Here is a 23,530-nt window from a genome sequence, read left to right as displayed (position 1 = left end):
AGTATGGGCAAAGCATGTGCGACTTTTGGTACTTTATGGTAGTTTAGAACTTATGCTGAATGCATATAGGGAAGAAAATAGAGTTTAGCATCTGTTCAAAAACCATAGCAATAATGTTTACTCAGATCTCAAAATTGGTGATCTGTGCAGCTCTCTATTTTGACCTGTCATCTGTGGAAAAAGCTTTCTCATGAATGGATTCTTTTTGTGAGTAGTTGAATGTGTAACTATTGTTATTATTTATTATTATTATTTATTTGATTTATATCCTGCCCTTCCCAACCAAAGCTGGACTCATGGCAGTGTACAACGTATTTAAAAACAATTTTAAAAGAACATAAAATACACAGTCATTTAAAACACAAGGTGCCAATAAATCTGTCTGTGAAGAAAATCCAGGCCAGATCAAACATAAACTTTCAATCAGAGCTGCCAAAGCACAAACTAAATCAAAGGAGATAATGCAGAAGACAATGGATTTGATAAGCAGGCTGGCAGATGACACTGGGGAGGCACAAGTGGCATCAACCAAAAGTCTGGCAGATCATCTCTATCTTGCAGGCCCTGTGGAATCCAGAGCCCTGGTGTCAGCTGACAGAGAGTTCCACCAGGCTGGAGCCAGGGCAGAAAAAAACATGGCTCTGGTCGAGGCCAATTGCACATCCCTGGGGCCAGAGACCAAGAAATTTTTATTGGAGAACCTGAGCATTCTCCATGGGCAATATGGATGTTGTGGTTCCATAGGTGATCCTAGGGCCTTAAAGGTTATAACCAAAACCTTGAACCTGATTTGGAATTCCAAAGCACAGGTGTGTTACATGGTCTCTCACTGATACACCAGTGAGGAGTCTAGCTGTCACATTCTGGACAGTACTAAAAAATCTGAGGCCAGCCAAGTTTCTGAGTTAGTCTCAAGAGCAAGCCTGTGTAGAAAGAGTTGCAGTAGTCAAGCTTGGAGGTGACCGTCACATGGATCACTGTACTTAAATCAGGGTAAGAAAAAGTAGGGGACCAGCAGCCTAGCCTGTTGAAGATGGTAAAAAGTGATTCTCACTGTGTTAGTGACTTGGGTCTCCATAGAAGGGAATGACTCCAAAGTCATCCAGGCTTTTAGCAGATGCAGCTTGACAAATTGTCACATCACCAAATCTTGGAAGCTAGAAAGTCTCCACCAACCTCCACCAGACTGTCCCAACCCAGCCACAGCACCTATGTTTCAATGGATTAAGCCTCAATCTGCTCGTTTCAAACAAACAGTCATGGCTTCCAACACAGTGCTGACCTCCCATCAACAGAACAAGCTGAGTGTCAGCAGCATACTAGTGACAACTCAGCCCAAAGCTCTGAACAAGCTACACCAGGGGCCACTAGACGTTAAACAATACTGGGGATTGGATAGCCCCTTGTGGCATACCACAGAAAAGTGGGTGCCTCTGGGACATTCCCCCATGTGCCACCTGTTGTTGGTGGAAGGTTGCAGCAGAGCAACAAGGCTGTATCTGCAAAGAAGCTCCCAAAAGTCTCACAGCCATGTGCCAAATCTTCAATTTCAGGACATGTCAACAGGGATGTCAGAGATCAAGTAATGTTAAATAACTGCACTGGGCGAAAGCACAATTATGTCCCAAGGAGCTAAGCATATACCTGTATTTTAAATTCAGAGTTACATAATCAATGAATGGATAGCAATTGTAGCAGTCAGAGAGAACATGGTACTCTTGTTTTTAAAACCCCACTTTCGTCATGCAAAGAGACTGGAAGGTATACTATTTTGAAGTACAGACTATAAAAATATTTTCTTCTGGACAAACCACTACTGTTTGTTGAATTTGCTACTCTTTAAACCTGCTATAGTTAGAAGTGTTTGAGAAAGGCCAGGCTTCCAATGCTATCTTTATTACATCTGAGACTGGAGTGACATTACTATTGTCAAAAGGATTACTTATCCTCTTTCTCAAATATCAGAATATTTCAATGGCTTAAATTTCATTGGGTGACATTGTGACACAGGTTTTCACCTACCTCTTGGCTGCTCAATTTCAGTTTTTTTAATGTGATTTAAGCATAAAAGAGGTTAAAGTCATTTGAAGCTATTTAATAATGCATTTGTTTTGTTAAGATGTTATCAGTCATTAGAAATTCTCAACAAAACACTCTTAATAGGTCTTGTCAGGTCTTCACAGTAGTGGAGTAGCAGACAACAATTCAATTCCACTTACTGTACCATGATGGATTTGATATGGAAACTCACCAAGAGAATGGGATGCTATTGTGTTTTAAATCGCTTAAAGTGGGAGATGGATGATTACAGAGAAATTCTAGATACTAAGGACAAATATTTGCTTTTATTAAGTAAAAATATTCTTTACATTTTAAAATTTGTATTTCAGACTTCAGCTGACATTTTAGCATAGAAGAAAGGATTCCTTAAATAAATCAGGCAATATTCTGAAGACATTTAAGAAAGATCTAACACTTGCTGTCAAGTAGACAACACAGTTTGGTGTTTAGAAATTGTCTAATATTCTGATTGTATTCATTGACTACAGTGAGGTTTGCTTCCATAAGTTTGTTTAGAATTGGGATCTTGGTTGCATGGCATCAGTTAAGATTGATCAGAGAAACCATTTCACAAGATACAAATCTGATAAAAATCTATAAAATACCATTTTAAACCTGCTACAGTGCAGCACCACACAAAGTTAATTAATTAATTAATTAAGTATAACATATATCCCATCTTTCCTTGTGGTTCAAAGTGGCTTACAATACTTCAGTCTGTGAAGTGCTTCACTGCACAGTATGCCATTACAGTCTATTTACTCTTCTGCCAAATCAAAATAATACATCAATGTTTCTATATATATGCTTGTGAATTCAGTCATGAAGGAAGAAAGCTAATCACAGCCCTGTCATATTTTTGACTCACTGTCAGGTCTAGGATCCCATTCAATGACAGGCTCTGGATTTCAGTAATCAGAAGCTTTATTTGAATGGACACTTTGAACCTGGCTTTTCTGAAGCCAGTTCTGACCCGTCACTAAATTCCGCACAGTATAAATTCTATTGCCACCCCCATCCTGCTGCTTCCCACGTAATGCAAGAGCGGGAAAAGTGTAAGAAAGTGAAAGTCTACACCCAAGGTTAGGCGGGAGATAGAAAGCCATCTGGCCTGAGAGGCCAGAGATGCCTCTGTTATCAATAGTTCCAAGTAGACAGGAGAGAGAGAGAGAGAGGGAGGAACAGCAAAGAGGCCCCTTTCAGGGTGATCAAGAGGCCCAGCACGAAGCACCCATAGACACCCTAGCACCCACTAAAAATAATGTAGTGCATCAGTTATATATGGGAGACCAGTGAAGCACTCAGCAAACATGACCTGTTTTTGTTGCATGGAAGATTGTGAAATATAATAACTGTCAAACATCAGAGAGGTCACAGCACAAGCTAGAGTGTTGTGCTTTGATTGGAGGGCCACAATTCGTTGACTTGATCTTCAGAGATTCTGATTTCTGTCCACTATTTAGCAGCTATTTCTATTCAGTCTATACTGAATAATGAAATGGGACATAACAACAAAACATCCAGATTCAGTGTATCATAGTGATTGGACAATGCAAAGATGAAGCATGATTTAATATATGTAGTTGACTGATATGTGCATTAGATTTCCATAAAGCTGTAATAATATCATTCTGCTAATGTGCAAATGAATTCTCCATTTAATGACAGAAAACAATGCAAAGCAAGAATCCAGATAACTGATGTGGACATTTGGGTCAGTCTAGTAGGGCAGAGCATTCAGGGTCTTTTCTGAGGCTGTAGAGCTTGAAACAAACAAACAAAAAAGTGACCTGCCTAGGAAGTCTCTCCACTCCCTTATTTCAGGTTGGGATAAAAAAAACCAATTATTCCTTCCTTCCTGGTCTGGGCATGAGCTAGCAGATTTAAGTAATACCCTTGGGCTTCTTCTCCCATCTCTGTAGCCTTTCTAATCCAAAAGAAACCGACCAACCTACTTACCTACCTACCTACCTACCTACCTACCTACCTACCTACCTACCTACCTACCTACCTACCTACCTACCTACCTACCTACCTACCTACCTACCTACCTACCTATCCATCTATCTATCTATCTATCTATCTATCTATCTATCTATCTATCTATCTATCTATCTATCTATCTATCTATCTATCTATCTATCTATCTATCTATCTATCTATCTAATCTGTTTAGGAATGAGGTGTAGGAGCCATTAAGTATATATGGAACCAACTGATGAAACAAAATTGATTTGCAACTAGATGAACATCATGTTTTTACACATACAGTAGTAATGTAGGCCTGATGTTTGAAGGGAGAATTTTCCCTTAGCCCCATGAGCTACAGGAAGTAGTGTCACTATGTTCTCGATAATGCTTACAGGTTATGATCAGTACTTTCCTTCATCTGAGCCAGGTAAATGAGAAGAAAGATGGAATACTTTTCTCAGTCTGGAAAGCCAGAAACCTTTTGACAGAACTCTAAGTAGATGCTAATTTGCTTGAAAGTAAAGTCTTGTGTACAGCTTCAATGCCTTGGAACAACTAAGTAGCACATAGACATAAGACAGCTTTGGGATCAACATAAACCTCATAAATCCCCTTTGCAAAGGTAATAGGAACCAGACACATTTTAGTGCATGGAGTACAAATACTCTGGGTTATACAAGAATTACGTCAGAGAGGCATAGATTTAGAGAGGAAAACACCTATTAGCTGATATTTGAGTTAAGCCCATGTGGACCACCACAAAATTATTTCTTACATTACTGTAGGGTTTTGTAGGTCAATACTTAATCCATTTTACTGCCCAATGTCTAGTTAAGAGGTTCCAAGTAATGGGAATTCTACCACATAATGTACTGCATTATTCTCCTGTGGTAGCTTTAAGGCTATGTGGTTGGATAAAGTTTTACCTTTCCCTGAGCCCTGACTGGCAGCTTTTTTGGGGCAGCTTTTTGAAGGCACAGTTTTACACATGATTGGCAAACGTCTTATAGTACATCCTACATTTGGATAAACTCTGGATTATATTTGAGTCAACTTTCTTCGGTACATGACTGTGAGTAGAATTGATTATTAAATGGGAAGAACCAAGAAATGTAAAGACAGAGCAGAAATATTTTAGGGCAACATGCCCATGTTTATATTCAGATTTATTATTTCTGTTAGTGCCTTTGGCAAACATGAATTTTCACTCACAGCTATCTGGGCTAAGGAGTTCATATTGTCTCCACTTTCTTCTGTATAGTGAAAGTTCTTCTTCTGCATAGTGAAAGTTCAGTTGTGATTAGATATTCATTTTCCAGTTATAAAAAAAGTGTGTTGATAATTTTGATTGACTTACAACTAATGTATTTATATTCTCCTAACAACACTACATGAAAAGCTAAATAAAACATTACTAAAGTGTTCACTGGTATAACATGATAGTTTGTGATTATCAGTCCCTTCAAAATTCTTACAAAGGAAGAACTTCTGACCAACAGGTCAACAAATATTAAGGTGTGTATTCACATTAATGTGATGATCCTGTCTCATGCCCTGATATGGTTAAGCCTAAATGTAAGAAATACAAATTTTGAAACCGGCTTAAAGTCAGCATCTGTGAATTGTGAGCTATATTGCCTAAACCCTGACTCATATGTTACCCAATCAGTGTAGCTAATGCTTCCTTGCAGCTGCCCCCCGTTTGTACTGGAAGATGATTGTTCTACAGGCGGCATGATGTCACTGGTGTTTATTTCACAGCTTCTCCAGCTCTACAGGAAGGCTTCCATACCATTGGATTGGCAGTGGCTTCTTGTGTTAATGTTTGGAAAAGCTCAGTCTCAATATGAGGGAAAAAGCAAACTCAGTGAAAGGATTGTGTGAGGCACCCAACATATGTAATAATCATATGCTGTGACCCCATAACAGGTTAGCTAATGGGAACACACTTTTAAAACAGGGAATTGTCACTCCTTATCCCTCTGACCTCTCTCCCTGCCCTGATGGTGTTGTTTCCTTCTTCTCCTGCCTTTGAATCCCAGTTGCCATTGTGCAACTCATATTGTGTGTTTGACATACTGAACAAGAGATTTTTCCTTTAACGAGCACCTTCTAACTAGGGAAGCTGGAAGTGAAACCCAGGTGAATGATGATGTTACTGTACTGGACTCAGATACAAGGCAGAAAAAAGAAGGGGGGAATAAAAGAGGCCTTACTCATATTTTGATGTTTGAGGGTCCACTGAAAGCTAGAATCAGCAGTGAATCAGATATTAAGATGCCCTGAATATCTAATTGACACCAGAGACGTCCCCAAAAGTCGATGTGTTGGTATCAGTGATACCTGAAGAAATTGTCCTCTAGAAGACCTTAAGTTATGGAAGAAAAAAGACAATCACTATATTATCCCTGAACCAATACTCTGGTTTCTCTTCAGATCGCATATTATCCCTGAACCGGGTCATTTTGGGTTTAAAAGATTAGACATTGAATGTGTAGTAGAAACTAACGGTGAGCTTTATAGCCATCCTTATTCTTTAATGCTCTGGATCTCTTGCAAGTATATTTTGAGCTATTTTTCTAATATACAAACAGAAACTCAGGAAGAATATTTGTTGGAAGCTACTGTCTTGTTAAATTGAAAGTTTGAGGTATGACTGAAGCTTTGAGCTTGCTCTTACTTTATTTTTCAAGATCTGTGTTATTCCACTTTCCTTAATCTTAAAGTTAGGGTGACAGGTGTAACATAGACTGATGAATCCCTTCCTAACATTGGTGTATTTTTGCAACCTTTTGAAACTAATCTGGAACTAATTTTACTACTATCACAGCACTCACAGAGGTTCCTCCCTTTTATCCTAGACTTATCAAGATGGAATAATACCATGAAAAGTGTCCAGACGTTTTTCCCTCACAAGAACCAAGTCATAGTTGTTGATCCTCAATTGTTTTCTGATCTATATTTTTCAATGAATTATGTACATCTGATTCATTTTGCCATTACATGCATGTTTTGTTCCTATAATATGTTGCCATCAAGGGCTGAGCCGCTACCCTCAGCTCTTCACTCTCTCCTTTCTCCCTGTACATGAATTGTTTGACGGTATATATATTGTTAACTTGGGTTTCAATATTTTTGATTATCTGTCTCTCTGTGTGCATCTGAATCCACAACTGAGTGAAGAAAAACTGAGTAAAAGTGGTGGTTGAAAGTGCAGTCAAGCCACAGCCACATGACAACCCCAGAGGCATAGCTGGGCCATACTGTGCCTGGTGCACACTCAGTGTTTTCTGCCCCCCCCCCCCACACTTGCCGTAGTTCAGCCTGACAGTGCAGGCTGGAAAAAGTGGTAGGTTCACTTGAGGCTGAAAATGGTCTAGTGGGAACTACACTTCCCAGGAGACCTTGGGTAGTTCCCACCAGGCCGTTTTCAGCCTCTAGTGAACAGGCCGCTTTTCCAGCCTGCACTTTCAGGCTGTACTAAGATAAGTGTGTGTGTGTGTGTGGGGGGGAAGGGGGCGATTTTCCGCCCCCAGGCATGCGCCCGGTGCAATGCACACACACACGTCCCCTGGTAGCTCCACCTCTGGACAACCCCCTTGGGTTTTCAAGGCTGGAGATGACCAAAGGTGGTTTGCCATTGCATACTTCCATGTAGCAACCCTGGACTAGCTTGGTGGCCTTCCCATCCAAGTGCTAACTAGGGCTAACCCTGCATGGCTCCTGAGATCTAACAAGATCAGGCTACCTTGCTGTTATGCCAAAGGTAAAAATAAATAAATAAATAAATAAATAAAAATATAAAATAAAAAATAAATATAAAAAAATAAATATAAAAATAAATATAAAAATAAATAAATACATATAAAGGGCCTTACAGCCCTATCTAAAGAGGGGAAATGGCTCTTTGGAGCTGGTGCAAGGTTGTACCAGCACATTTGCCCATCCTGCAAATGTGCTGGTGAGGTGGGCAACCTGGGAGGCAGCCGGGCACCACGGACTTTCACAGTGCATGACTCAGAAGGGTGGCTGGCATTCCTCCCTGTGTTGGCATCCAATTGGACACCAGTGCAGGGGTAGGATGTGCAAGGGCATTTCTGGGAGAGGAGCTGATGATAGTCAGCTCCCACTTGGACGTACAGGTTATGGCACCACAGCCAGTGCTCTGGGCTTACGCCATTCAGCCCCAGACATCCGTCTGGCCTCGACAAGGGCCAGGGCCTTTTCAGTCCTGGCCCCTACCTGGTGGAATATGCTCCCGATTGAGATCAGGACCCTGTGGGACCTGAGTAGTTTCTGCAGGGCCTGTAAAACAGACCTATTCTGCCAGGCTTTCCCTGTTGGCCAGCCGGATTAACATCTTTAACATCTTCTTGGCCTCCCAGAGGCGGGGGTGGGGAATATGTGATAGTAAGCCGCCATCTGATATTGGATTTAATAATGCTGTTTAAAAATTTTAAAAATTATTTTACTGTGTCTTAATTGTTGTTGCTGTTCTATGCCAATAAAGGCTTGCTGCTATTAATTGTTGTTTCCTCCCTGAGCCACTTGGGGAAGGGCGAGGTATACATCAAACAAACAAACAAACAAACAAAACAAAGGGCTTTTGGCCAACTGGGGAGGTTTGGTGTTTTTCCTGCCTCCCTGCGCCAGCTGAAAGCCGAATCCTGGCCTGAGGCATGTGTAGCTGTATGCTACTCCCCTGCTGGCCTGTAGGGCTGCTTATAGCTGTTATGAGTTAAAACAGGGGTAGGAAACCTGCGGCTCTCCAGATGTTCAGGAACTACAATTCCCATCAGCCTCTGTCAGCATGGCCAATTGGCCATGCTGGTAGGGGCTGATGGGAATTGTAGTTCCTGAACATCTGGAGAGCCGCAGGTTCCCTACCCCTGGGCTAAAACCTGTGTTATAGCTCTCTAAGTGTTTAGAGTGTATTATAAAATGGGAGAACCCAAGTGTTGCATTGTAATGCTTTTCCTATCATCACCACATCTATATTATCAAAACTTTAGGGCTTTGCTTTTGCTTATGTGCTTCTACCAGGAGAAAGACAATGAGTAGGTACCTATATTCTTAAAAAGAAAAACGGGGACTGAGGAGAAGTGTTGCAGTTCTCCAGAGTGCAAAGCAACCTTAAGCCTCCCTCAGTGGGAGGCATGGAGTTATGTAGCTCATTAAACCTTAATAAAGCAAAGAGAAAGGCTGCTTCCAATTATCAGGATGAAAATTAATGACATAAAAAGTACAGACAAACTGAAAATGATGCAATAAAAAGGGCTTTGCTAGTATTAACAAGGCAGTGAGTAATATTTGCATGGTTCTACCTAGGCTTTGGTTTGAACCATAAGATGACTCTTCACATAAAATGTATCCAAATTGATGAATGAAAAATCCTTGATAATCCCACACAATTTTGAGTTCATGACCAAGAAATGTTGGATTGAGAAATCTCTTAAGAAAGGTTAATAGAGCCTGGGTTCTATTAGTCTTAGTTGAGATTATTTTTATCATTATGATTATTTGTGATATATTTTTAAAAGGGATCAACAGATAAACGGCAGAACTAAATTTAAAAATCACCATAGTAACAATATATTAGGCATATTTATTATTTTGATTATTTGCTTGAATTTTTATCTGCCCCATCTGGAAATCCCAAGGTGGTAACAATAGTGGAGGTCACTTATGTCTTATGGTGACACCCATAGGGTTTCAAGGTAAGAGACGTTCAGAGGTGTTTTGCCATTGCCTGCCTCTGCATGGGCTGAGAGATCTGAGAGAATTATGACTGACCAAAGGTCACCCAGCAGGTTTCCTGTGGAAGAGTGGGCAATCAAACATGGTTCTCCAGGTTACAGTCTTCTGCTATTAATGGCTGCCCTTCACTGGCTTTCAACAATGGGCTAACCAATCTAAAGAAAGAAATGCTATAATTACATGTTGTGTATAAAAATGATTATTTGTATTTCAATCTTCCTACAAGAAGCAGGATCTCCTCTTATGCTAGCTATCCTCAATCAGGGTCAGAGCTTTCTTGGGTCTGGTGGAATGCTCTGTCAATATGGATGCAGGCCCTGAAATATTTTGCTCAATTCCACTGAACCTTTAAGACACAAATGTTACACCAAGCCTATGGTTGAGACCAACACACATGTAAAGGAGTGGGGAATCCAACCCACTTCTCCAGATTAGAGTCCACTACCTTAACCACTGCATCATGCTGGTTCAATGGAATAATCTTCAATGAGGTGTGCGGAATTGATGATTGTTGATTTTCACTGAAACCAATGGGATTATTTGACAAGATTCTCAATGATTACATCTGAAGGACGATAAACATAATCCACAATAACTGTTTTAATTTTTTCCTTCCTCAATGTGCAGGAATGAGCCAGTTAAACACTGCTATTGGCTTCAGTTGTAGTGTTGTGCTTCAGCTTCTTCAGTTGTAATTAAACAATGTTTAGTTCTATCTATATTATACCAATTGTTCTTTGATTTCTCCAGAGTAAATAGTTAATAGTGTTATAATTAAATGACTATACTATGGGGTTTATGCTCATTCTGCTGTGTCCTGGACCTCAATTCTCGAATCATAACAGCTATTATGAGGAAGACAGAGAAATCCACTGAATTGTGACAAGAGAGTGATCAAACGAGTAGTATGCTATTTGCCTAAACAACAACAGCAACAAAAAAGCATTAATCATTATCCTCCTCCCATTTCCCGTACTCTCCCATTGACAATGGGTCATCCCCACCAGAATGGGGTTATTGAAACATGAGAAGCAAGCAACTGGCAAACCTTGTATGAACAGGGGGGAGCCTGTTTGTTTGATTGTCTGTAGGCTATTCAGCAACTGAGTTTTTGTGTTCCAGTTCAAACACAATTTGGCATGCAAAAATCCAGACTTAGGCACACTATTTAGATTCAAACTTAGACACTGCTATCTGTTTTCGAAAAAGTGACTAGCCATACAGCAGTCAAAGCAGTCCAATGGGAAGTGGATTGACGTTTGGGAGCTTCTGGACATGATTTGTCACATCTTTAAGCCTGACTGTTTTCTCTGGTATACAATGGTCATGGATATTCTCTGAACATATAATTTATGTAAACGTGCTTCTTGAGCGAATGCAGAACTGCATTAAATACATGCATGGCCTGGAAAATATTTGCTCTGGTTGATCAAGGAACAGTAAACACAATATATGAACAAAAATATTTTAGTGAGATTTCTGTTCTCATGTTAGTAAAGACAGAATCTCTGGAGGGGTGGGTTGTCACAGTATAAACAGTTATACTGTTCAATGGGAAATAATTTGCTTAGACATAAATTGAGGCAGATTTATTACTATATGGAATGTTTAATGAGAAGTTAGAATTCCACAATCACAGTTTGCATAAAAATGTTAAGACTGTAAATGCAGATGACCACCTTTTACTCCTAAATGTTTAGAACTTATCTATGGGATTGGAGAGGAATTTTAATGGCCAGAGATGTGAGCATTGCTCCCTTGGTTACATTCTGAACCTGACGTCAATCTCACGCAAAGCAGGATTCATATGAACTACATAAAAGAAAGGCGGAAAGGCATACATTTCTAAGCTGGAAGAGCCAACACAACTGAAGTTTATAAAAAGCCTGACCACTTCTTCTTGCTTCCATCCATTCATGTTTCTTTCACTTGAGAGAAGCAAGCAATCTTTATTCCTTACCATAATTTATAATGTATATCAATCAGATTGATAATTTCCTCACTGGTCAGTCAATAACCTAACAGTTTAGCAGCCTGCAGGGCTCAAGCATCACTCCTTTGGATTCAATACAAATATGCAATTCAAATCTCTTATCCTGATCCTGTTAATAAAACAGTCCTATACACCATGCAAGAAAGAATTCAACTTTGATTTCACAACTGACCATATCATGGTATTGTGTATGTAGTGCATGCCAAACTCTTTGTAACTCCAGGTCCCTGCAAAGCCTACCTATTCTGCTCACTTCATTTCAGTCATGATGGCCTGATCCCAAGGCTTGCTACATTCCTTAAAATGTAATTTCTTAAAGAAAACTAGCCTTGAAATGTGAATATGTTTTTAGAGTGGGGGTTCAGCCCTGTAATATTGCTTTCTGATCAAGAAATCACTGAATATATGCAGAAACTTATGGTATAATAACAGCCAGGCCCCAAAACTTTGATAAGCTTTCAAGGTGTGACTATCATGCTTGAGACCCCAAACTACTCCCTTTAAAAAATAACTGGAATATATGCATTGTTGTACCACTTCAATGCTACAAAACACAACACCACTACACTAATATCAGTATTTCCAGAAGATAGTACTGCTGGTTAAGACTGGGAGACTAAACTTAGAAATGAATGTGCACTAGGTGATTGTTGAAGCGATCACATTAGCACTCAATTTATATACCAGTTAGAGTTGCCAGTAATCTGGAGGGGAAATGTTCTGCTCCTTTAACAGAAGTTTAATAGTACATTATTTACCTAGAATGTGCCCAGCATTTTTCAGAGAAAGCTCACTATCATAGTCAAGAAGAAAAAAGTCTTCTAATGAAGCTTCCAAGGAATCTTAGAATGACTAGCAACGTAGTTTGAAAATTGCTGACCTATGTGATTCTCCTTGCATCTATCTAACAGTGTGTGGGGTCAGACTTTCAAAGAGATGGAGGCCTCCAAACCGTGTCAAGGAACAATTCAGGAGGTTTGCAGAAGCCCAATCTAATACCACAGCTTGCCACAACACCCAGAGATGTTGGGCAGACCAGGGTGGCAGCAGCTGACCCAGAGGGCCAGCAGCAGAAGCATGAAACAATAAGAATGGCAGAAAAGCAGCAGAATTAATCACAGAGGATGGCCTGCTCCCCATTTGCTGTGGGAGCCAGAAAGACTAGTTTGGAAGGGTGAAGCTGCAATGACCTCCTTAGCCAGTAGAGACCACAGGAGAAGCCCTACAAAATTTCCCAGGGGGCAGCAGTGGAAGAAATGGGATCACAGCAGCCAGCTGTCCACTGGGTCTAGGGTCCATCCCTCAGCATACACAGACTAAGTGAGGTTGGAGTTGTGCCACCCGCAGGTGCACCCTAGGACCGTGGTGGTGAACCTTTGGCACTCCAGATGTTATGGACTACAATTCCCATCAGCCCCTTCCAGCATGGCCAATTGGCCATGCTGGAAGGGGCTGATGGGAATTGTAGTCCATAACATCTGGAGTGCCAAAGGTTCGCCACCACGGCCCTAGGAGAACCAGGAAGAAAGGGCCAGACCTCATGTAAGGCAAGCAGGCAGAAGTTAGTGATAGGAATGGGATTAGGGTGGTGTTGCTCTTTTCTGAGGTTCTTTCCTCTCAGAAAAGAGGTTCTGAGGGTAAGCCCTATTAAAGGAATCCTGTAGACAACCTTGGACTTCAGCCCAATACTGAGTCTGACAAGGTTAGGTAGCAATCTTTTTGATGGTCTGCGCTTTGAGGCAGAATTCTTACCATCCTGGCCTGCAGTGATTTTGAGGGTGAACTCCTATTTTCCAATGCAACTCCAAGCAAGCTTCTCCCATTTAATTTCTGCATATCAGGCTTCCAACAAAGGTATTTACAGAGGATTAATGAGTAAGTTTGCAAGCCGACACATCAGAAACATGTTAAAAAAATAAAATTTCTGACAAATACAGCTATTAAAAGAACCATTATAAGAATTACATGTATGTTCATAGATTTAATAAAGCCTTCAGGAGGTATATTTGCAAACACTGCTGTAGCCCAACTTTTTAATTTTTTGCTGCTCCAAACATATCCCTTTAAAAAGTTTAGAGACACCACTTGCTGCCTTTTAAGAGGCATTTTAAAGCCATTAAAACTTTGGGTGGCACAATGGGCTTGATGCCTTCTGTCTGTGAGATTCAAGCAACTTTCTTAGGGAGCAGAAACCCATTAGCATTTTCACAACTTGCACTTGTGGTTTAATACTTTCAGACTCCCCATGTGGTCTGGGAATGTTTAGGAAGCAAAAGCTTTCTTTGACAGGGCAGAGAAAAAGAAAAACACCCCTCCTGTCCCCTATAATGCCAAGAGCTGTCCAAGTCCTGTGAAATAAGTAAATCATAATATTACTGCAGTTGGAAACAGACTAAAAGTTACCACATTGCTTACATGTTGGAGACTCTTAGGGAGATTTTTTTTAAAAAAGAAAAGCACTCTGAATAAACACAGACAAATGAACTATTGGTATGGCTGAGAGTCTCTCCGTTTTCACACCTACCAGAAATTCATGAAGCAAACAAATAAAACTAAATGTTGGCATCTAAAGTACTACTCACAACAACAGCTGGCAACAACTAGAAGGGATTTAGGTTTTGGACATGTAAAACTAAAATGCAAAAACTGAAGAACTGATTTTTTTTAAAAAAACTATGAGGGTATTGTACACCATATACATGTGTGTGTTAAGTGCCAGCAAATTGCTTCCAACCTATGACGATTCTATGAGTCAGTCCTCCAAAATGTTAGACCGTTAACAGCTTTGCTCAGGTCACACAAACTAAGGGCCATGGTTTCCTTTCTTGAGTCAATCCATCTCATGTTGGGTCTTCCTCTTTTCCTGCTGCCTTCAACCTTTTCTAGCATTGTTGTCTTTTCCAATGACACAGTACACTCCCACTAAATTGTGACAATTTCAACAGAAAGGAAGAAACCATGAAAATGAACAGAATTTGGCTGCCAGTTTTGAAAAACACTAGAGTCAAGACAGTGACTAATCAGCTCCACACAGACACAGGATGACTATAGACAATCAAAGGGAACAAAGGCCAGACTACTTCTATTTAGATGCCTCACCCATTGACCTTGCTATCTCCACTGTTACTCACATGCTACACTTCATTGTTACTCTCTTGCCAGGCCACTCATATTCAGATATCCTCACCTATTGACCTTTACTCACAGGTATATATACTCCACTTGCTTTCCTTTCCAACTATCAGATCCTCTGAAGATGTCAGCCACAGATGCAGGCGAAACGTCAGGAGAGAATGCTGCTAGAACACGGCCATACAGCCCGGAAACCACACAGCACCCCAGTGATTCTGGCCGTAAAAGCCTTCAACAATACATTAAACTGTGTAATTGTTTGATACTGTTGCAGGTAATAGGCAACTGATCATCCCATCCACATACTTATGTGGATAATATGGGTTAGCATTCAGTGCTATTGCTTGATAATACACTTCCATCTTCCCCATGCACAATTGTCTGTCCAGCCAAAATCAACTGATACAGCTTTCCCCAATGCTTCATTTCCACACAAGAGAAAAGCTGGACCGAAGGCAGATATGCAAAGGAAGCATTTCATTCATACATCACCATGTTTGCAAAGCTTCACTTACTGATTTGCCTGTAAGGCCCAGAAGCCATGACAAGGAAAAGGTGACAATCATCTTTTTCATAAAAAACTTGTGAAAACCACAAAAACGGGAATGTTCAAAATTTGAGTGAAATGCGTATACAGCTACAGCAGCTGGATAGCCTCATAGGGTTTCCGAGACAAATAAGACTACCAGCACTCTTCTATGTAGGATCAATACAAGCTCTGTTACAGAATACGATTCTTTATTATGCTTGTGTGAATTAAGTAGTCTCTGTTGGTTACTTAACATTCATCTCAAGTTCCAGAAGATGTGGCTAAAAAAAAAAGTGCACAAATATGTAGGGTTTCATGAATGATTCTTATTAATAAACTGAGGGTGAATAAACTGAATATATCAGTGTAAGGAGCTAAGTTCATGGTCATTTTTTTAAAAAAGTTGACTGATTTAAAAGTTTTTTCTTTAACACAGGAACAGGAATAAATTTATCCAAGTTTTAAAATGTGACATAAGGACCAAAAAATAAATAGTGAGCACAATGTTATATTTTATCTTAAGCCTCTTCAACAAAACTTGATGACGTAGGGCTGTAAAGGTGTGACTCCTTATAATGGCTGCAGTATACATTTATCATTGCTATTTGAAGCACTGGTGTTTTCAGCAGCAAATGCATCAAGTGTGAAAATGATACATGCATGCAAAGGCTTCTAAGAACATGTTTGCAAAATCTAATTAGGTGAGGTTTCCTAGACTTGTGTATGAGTATAGTATTTTAGCTCCTGATGTGATTGCTACAGAAAAAAAACAATTTAACATCACTTTTTAATGTGTAGGGACGTACTCAAATGAACAAAAGTTATATTAAAATATTTTGATACGTAAGTAAAATAATGTGATGCTCTCACAAATTGCTTTCTGATTCTGACCATGTTAGCATCATATGGCATTACAAATCATATTTGTATCCCACTTTTCGTCTAAGGAACTCAGGGTAATATACCTTGAATTACTGCCTTTTATTCTCCAACAACAGCTTTATGGGAGATTAGGTTAAAACAGAATGACTGGGTCAAGATTAGGTAGGTTGCAGTAAGGGTGAGCAGCAGGGATCTGAACCATATTCACCATCCATTAAATGACCCCCTCTTTTCAGTTTTATGAAAGTACAGAGAAAATGAATCAACAGTGTGCAGGCCCCCGAAACAGTGGGAAGACGCCATTTTCAAAACTCGCTCAGAGAGCGAGTTTTTCTGAAAGTGGGCTCTTCCCGCTGGTGCAGTGCAAACTGCACCAGTGTGAGGGTGCTGCTTTTGGCCCCTCCGGTGCTTGCGAGGCACTTACTTTTCCTTCCTGTGCAGCTCTGGACAGCTGGAAAGACATGCCCATGCTGCCCTACGACCCCCGGTGGGCAGCGCTGGCATTGGGACTGCTTGCACAGGACCATGCAAGCGGTCCCAATGCTCCACCAGTTTTATTTAAGCCAGTGGGAAGCCGCTGCTCTGGCTGTGTGGAAACGGCCATAGAGTTGGAAGGGACCACAAAGACCATCAAGTCCAACCCCCTGCAATGCAGAAACACACAATCAAAGCACTCCTGACAGATGGCCATCCAGCCTCTCTTTAAAAACCTCCAAAGAAGGAGACTCGACCACACTCCAAGGTAGTGCATTCCACTGTTGAACAGCCCTGATGGTCAGGAAGTTTTTCCTGATGTATAAGTGGAATCTCTTTTCCTTCATCTTGACCCCATTACTCCTGGTCTTAGTCTCTGGAGCAGCAGAAAACAAACTTACTCTCTCTCCAACATGACATCCCTTCAAATATCTAAACATGGCTATCATGTCACCTCTTAACTTTCTCTTCATCAAACTAAACACACCCAGCTCCCTAAGTCTCTTCTCGTAGGACATGCATTTCAGATCTTTTACCATTTTGGTTGCCCTCCTCTGGACCCGTTCCAGCTTGTCAATATTCTTCTTGAATTGGGGTGCCCAGTACTGGGCACAATATTCCAGGGGAAGTTTAACCAATGAAGAATAGAGAGGTACAATTACATTCCTTGATCTTGACACTGTTACCGATGGGAAAATAAACAAAATATTTTCCTGAAGTCAGGTTGCCTAGCTACACTGGCTCCATGCCTGGACACGGAGACTTGTGTGGTTCAGAAGCCTTCATAAGGTTCACAAAGAATATATATGCATGATTGTGCCAATGCTATATGGTTTCCCTCTTGTTTATGCCTTTCTAGGATGTAATAAAAGCCCCTTTTAAGTTGAATTTATGATGTGCCTGCAGTTTAGGATGTTAGTTTAATAAGGTTCTTCAGTTAGGTTAAGGTTCTATTAGTTTTAAGCTAGCCCTGCCAGTAGGTAGATGTACAGTCCTGCCTATAAGTATAAGTATGTGTGTTTATCCTTTAAGGTTTTCCTAATGTTTAAGTTAGAAATGTTATTTTTGAAATTTGTGTCTGAGATTAGAAGCAATAGCCAGTTAAGGTCTGATATTAAGTGACAAGGAAGTTGACTCTGGAAGGCTGCTTAGACCACCGCCCAGCCGACCTTTTCACAAGAACAATGACCCTCTTTGGACTTGCTAATTGAATCTGTTGCCAGCATCCAAGGGTCACCCAGCCTTGGAAGATGTCACCCTGTTTTGCTATTGGACTGTTTGAAGTTTTACTCTCAGGATCCAGAAGCTCATTGGACTGTTCACATCCTTACTTTCAGGATCCAAGAATTCATTGGTTCATTTAAACTTGTCTTTGTCTAACACTCCCAAGGAACCACCTCAGGCAAGGAGGTGCAGGCTTTTGCTTCTGGGATTTGATCTCATCAGCATGTGCAAAGAGATTGTTTTCTCCCTTTGGTGTTATATTTTCTCTGTATTAGATGGAAGGAGACCCCCCCCTTCCTGGGTTTTGCACTGTGGGGGTGGGACTGCCCTACACCCCTTTCTGGGTTACTGGGAAATGTATAAAGGAGCTGAGGCACAGCCATGTGGGGTTCCTTTTCTGCTGAGCTGTGCCAAGAGATCACTTGCAAAAAAATCCTTCCTGCTTTGAAGAAACGCCGGCTTCCTGCGCCTCATTAAGTTGCTGAGCTGAAATCACTTATTGTTACCTGGCAATTCGCGGTAACAACACTATACTCCTATTGATACAGCCCAGAATCACATTGGCTTTCTTGGCACACTGCTGGCTCATGTTCAGTTTGTGGTCTACTCAAATCCCTCTCACATATAGTGTTGTCAAGCCAGGTGTCACCAATCCTATATCTGTGCATTAATCTAGAACATCCTATCTTGCATCTTCACTCAGCAAATGGGAGCAAGCCTTCTGTGAAGCTGATGAATCAGCAGATACACTTTCTATGGTCAGATACTCAAGTACGTAGTGCTTATACAACTCCAGGCTTTCTTGTATGAGACAGATTATCTAGATCCATTTTAATCTGGTTTCTGAAATTTAATCTGCTTTGATTACTCTGACTGACAAACTTTGTTGGGTAAGACACTAACATAAAGAAACCTGCATCTATGGATGTCTAAGGTTTAGTAATAGCATGAATCTGTGTTTCCCAACTGTGTTGTCTAATTAATGATTTGTTAACCATATGCATGGTCTCTGTGGAATAACAGTCAAATGTCATTAGACCTTCATTTCTACTTGGGTGTCCATTTGCTTCTGTGTGACTGCTGTTTCCCTCTGTGGAACAATTTCAGTTCAATGCCTGCCATCCTGGAGGGTAAAGCCAAATGCCTGCAATGAACCTAAAACAACAAATTAATCAGCTTCTGATTTCTAACTTTCAAAGTTGCCCTAAGGTGAAGGAAACCTGATCTGCAGAAGATCATGTTGCAATTAGAATAGTTCTGTATGAATCACCATCACAATACATGTGCTAAGTAAGCATCTATACAATTAAATTGTTTTAGCAGAAGAGGGGGGTTTTTTTTGGGGGGGGAGACAACTCTATTGTACTGTGCACACATTATTAGGCTTACCTTTAAGACCTTGCAGCAAACAATAGCTCATTAGTGGATTAGTAGTAATTGCTAGCAGCAGTCATTTTTTCCCAAGGTCTAATGGACCAATTTGCTGCTGTAATTGTACCCCACCATTGTGACTCTCAAGCCCAAAAAATGTTTTGGAATCAACACCTCCAGCCGTAGCCATTCAGTGAAATGTCAAAGATTCCCAAAACTCTGTGTTATCAAACTACTAGGTAAAAATATTTCTATGACTTCCAGCAACACTTTGCAACTAAATTTAATATGTACATTTAGATAGAACAACATATACATATTTAAGACATACACTATGTATTTCCAAAAGGTCAGCAAAATGTCCTCCTGGAAAGCATAAACTTGTGCATTTTGATGGAATTCTGGGTTGATGACAGGCAGATGGGGTAAGTGAATTCAGCAAGGTGGTATGTGAAGTCTATGATTATGGGTGGGTGAATAAAGGTATAAGGATGTAGCAGGTGATGCAAAGTAGGACAATAAATGGACTGTTCACAAAAAGAGTTATTATTTTGGAAGGATAAACCACTCTGTTTGCATTATGAAAATATATTTGGTTGTAAATATAGAAATTAGGCAGTCACAGAAATGAATATATTAGTTGATGCCTTTTAAAAAAGTATATGTGATTGCAAAGTGGTTTATGAATAGAATGTAAATGAGTACAAATGTAAATGAACTGATAACCCTACCTGCAATACAATGAACTCAACCACACCTATGCATAGCAAGTTCCACCCAAACATTTACTGATTGGTTCCCCACCCTGGGACATGGACAATATATACCCCACTAAACATTCCCTTCTCACCAAGCACAGTGTGTAACAGACTCCTCTCTGTGATATACCTCTGAAGATGCCAACAAAACTTCCTTCTACTAACCTTTTTTTCACAGGGAAACTTTTCTTTCATAGAAGTTGGCAAGTAGTAAAAAACCAAATCCTTTCACTAAAAGATAGGCACACTGGACTTACCAGAGCAGCCTCTGGGGTATTCCACCTGGAAACCCACTCCTGACTCTGTTAACAAAATAACACCCGCCCCCCCACCCCCCGACTTCACTGTCCCCTATTTAGGTGCTTTCTCTGCAGAGACCTACAAACAAGCCCACCATGTGATTTAAGTATTGCCTTTGTGATGATGTTTCCCTAGGAGCTTGGCTCAGGTTTACATTCAGCCTGGCCTTTCCCTGTCCTTCACCTAAATCTGGCTATCCCGCCTCTAGAGAAGCAAAGCTCTCTCTTAGTTCAGAGAGCTTCCACTCTTATCTCTTTCCCTTTCTTTCTCCCTTCCTAAACATCCACCCTCTGGCTTTTTATACAGCTGCAGTAGCCAATCAGTTGGAGTTCTGGGTTAACTCATTGAATTCCTTTTCTGCCCTTAAAAATAACCCTTAGTTCCGCAGTGTGTCACAGCCACACATACAATGTGACTAATGTAGAAGTTTTGCTTCACTGAGAATCTAGCTATAATAGACAACTATTTTCTTAAAAGTTGTTTTCCCCTGCATCAATATACATTCACCGCTAACATATGTGTTAAATTTAAGGTAGCATTCATTCATTTGAAACTGTAGGGGACAGGTTTTCAGGCAAACTACTTGTGATGTATAACATTTGAACATCTGTTCTGTGTGTGTGACCTCCCCCCCGCCCTGCTCCCACAAATGTCTACAAATAAGACACTATTCATACAATACTTTACTATGTATGCATATGCTATAATTTAGCCCACAGAAATTTTGGGTGGCAACACCCTGATTATTATTATTTACACTATTTATATTCCACCCTTTTGCCCCCACAAGGGCTGCCAAGGGGACTAACAAATTAAAACATGCATAATAAAGTCATACTTAAAAACCATTAGACACCCCCCACCCCCCAATGCACATTGTTAAAATCACACCTTTGCCCCGGAGAGGCTGCAGGGTGCCTGTGAAGATGGGGAGAGTTCTCCCCATCTTAATAGACATCCCCACCATTTGCAAAGCTGGATCTTGGCTTTGCAAAGAGTAGGGGGGGGGGCAGTATGGTTCCTATAAAGAACAGCAGTGTTCTCCCCATCTCCACAGGCATGCCCCCATTTGCAAAGTTTAATCTCAGCTTTGCAAGGGAGGGTGAGTCAGCAGGGTACCTGTGAAGATGGGGAGCCCATTAAGTGAAAAAATAGAATGGGCTCTAACAAGTGGGAACTCACAACTGGAGACACAAGGGAATATTAGAAGAAGAAGAAGAAGAAGAAGAAGAAGAGTTTGCATTTATATCCCCCCTTTCTCTCCTGTAGGAGACTCAAAGGGGCTTACAATCTCCTTGCCCTTCCCCCCTCACAACAAACACCCTGTGAGGTGGGTGGGGCTGAGAGAGCTCCAAGAAGCTGTGACTAGCCCAAGGTCACCCAGCTGGCGTGTGTGGGAGTGTACAGGCTAATCTGAATTCCCCAGATAAGCCTCCACAGCTCAGGCGGTGGAGCTGGGAATCAAACCCGGTTCCTCCAGATTAGATACACGAGCTCTTAACCTCCTACGCCACTGCTGCTCCTATTACCCCACTTTTTTGGTTCTTCGTCTGTCTCTCACTCTCTATTCTGCCACACTTTCTCTTAATCTTCTCTATTTTTGCACTGCTGCCCAAACTCTCTGTTCCTGTACCCCAGTTCTCTCTGTCTGCCCACTTATGACAGCTCTCTCTTTCTATCTTCCTACCCCAATTCCCCATTGTCTATGTTTCTGCCACTCTACCTGAAATTTTGTCCCCTCTTTCTGGCCACCTACCCCAGTTCTCCCTTTCTCATTCTGTCTCTCCCCAGCACTTATTCTCTTTCTGCCCCTATTCCAAATCTATCTTTCTCTCTTTCCCCGCAGGCCCAATTCTTGGCAGCTTGCCTGAAGTACTCCACATGGGGATAGTAAGGCCTCTCCTTCCACAGTCCTGCTCTCACTGCTTTGGCTAAGGTGACCAGATGGTCACCTTTATGAACCGGGACGGGGGGTTAGGCGACCGCGCATGCACGCGCAGCCGCAGGAGCGCACTGCTTTCTGGGGCTTGCTGTTTCCTGCCATGTCACAGGGTGGGAAACGGCAAGCCCCAGAAGGGTGTGCTCCTGAGGCCAGTAATGTGTCTGCAAAGCAGCCTTGACGCGCACGCAGGAGGCCTTACTACTGCCTTTTGGTACTTGCGTTTTACCTGCCCTGTCACAGGGGTGGGAAAGCGGCAAACTAAACGACCGTGCTCCTCTGCGGACCCCATGCGCAGCGGGAGGCTGCCGCGTGCCTTGCACCCCAGAAGGCAGTGCGGCAGCCTCCCAAAAATCGGGACAATTGAATTAACCCGCGGGACGCGGGACAAATTGTTCGAAGGTGGGACTGTCCAAAAGTGGGACGTCTGGTCAGCCTGGCTTTGGCCCAAGCCATTTTGGGTGCAGTGAGGCCTCCCTCCTCTTCCCTAACAGTCTGGGACAGGGTGACCTGTTCAGTCCTCGTTGCTGGTGCTGGGTTCACTACTGACTTATAAGAGTTTGCTGAGGGAAGGAATAGAAAACCAGTACAAAATACACTGAGAAAGACTTGCAGCAGTTGCTATCTATGTTCAAATAAAGTTTAATAATGTATTGTCGAAGGCTTTCACGGCTGGAATCACTTGGGTGCTGTGTGGTTTCCGGGCTGTATGGCCGTGTTCTAGCAGCATTCTCTCCTGACGTTTCGCCTGCATCTGTGGCTGGCATCTTCAGAGGATCCTCAACAGGTGCCAGCCACGAATCTATCTGCTGAAGACAGCAACAGCCACAGACAAATCCCGAAACTACTTTTCGACAGCTCTACACCTAAAAAATAATACTCTTCAGAAGCTTAATGAAGAAGAATAAGAGTTGGATTTATATCCTCCCTTTCTCTCCTGCAAAGAGACTCAAAGGGGCTTAGAAACCCTTTCCCTTCCCCCCTCACAACCAACACCCTGTGAGGTAGGTGGGACTGAGAGAGTTCAGAAGAACTGTGACTAGCCCAAGAAGGTCACCCAGCTGGCATGTGTTGGAGTGTACAGGCTTATCTGAATTACCCAGATAAGCCTCCACAGCTCAGGTGGCAGAGCGGGGAAT

Source organism: Sphaerodactylus townsendi, linkage group LG03 (assembly GCF_021028975.2).
Source record: "Sphaerodactylus townsendi isolate TG3544 linkage group LG03, MPM_Stown_v2.3, whole genome shotgun sequence".
In the NCBI taxonomy this organism is placed as follows: domain Eukaryota; kingdom Metazoa; phylum Chordata; class Lepidosauria; order Squamata; family Sphaerodactylidae; genus Sphaerodactylus; species Sphaerodactylus townsendi.
This window is presented reverse-complemented; position numbering follows the sequence as displayed.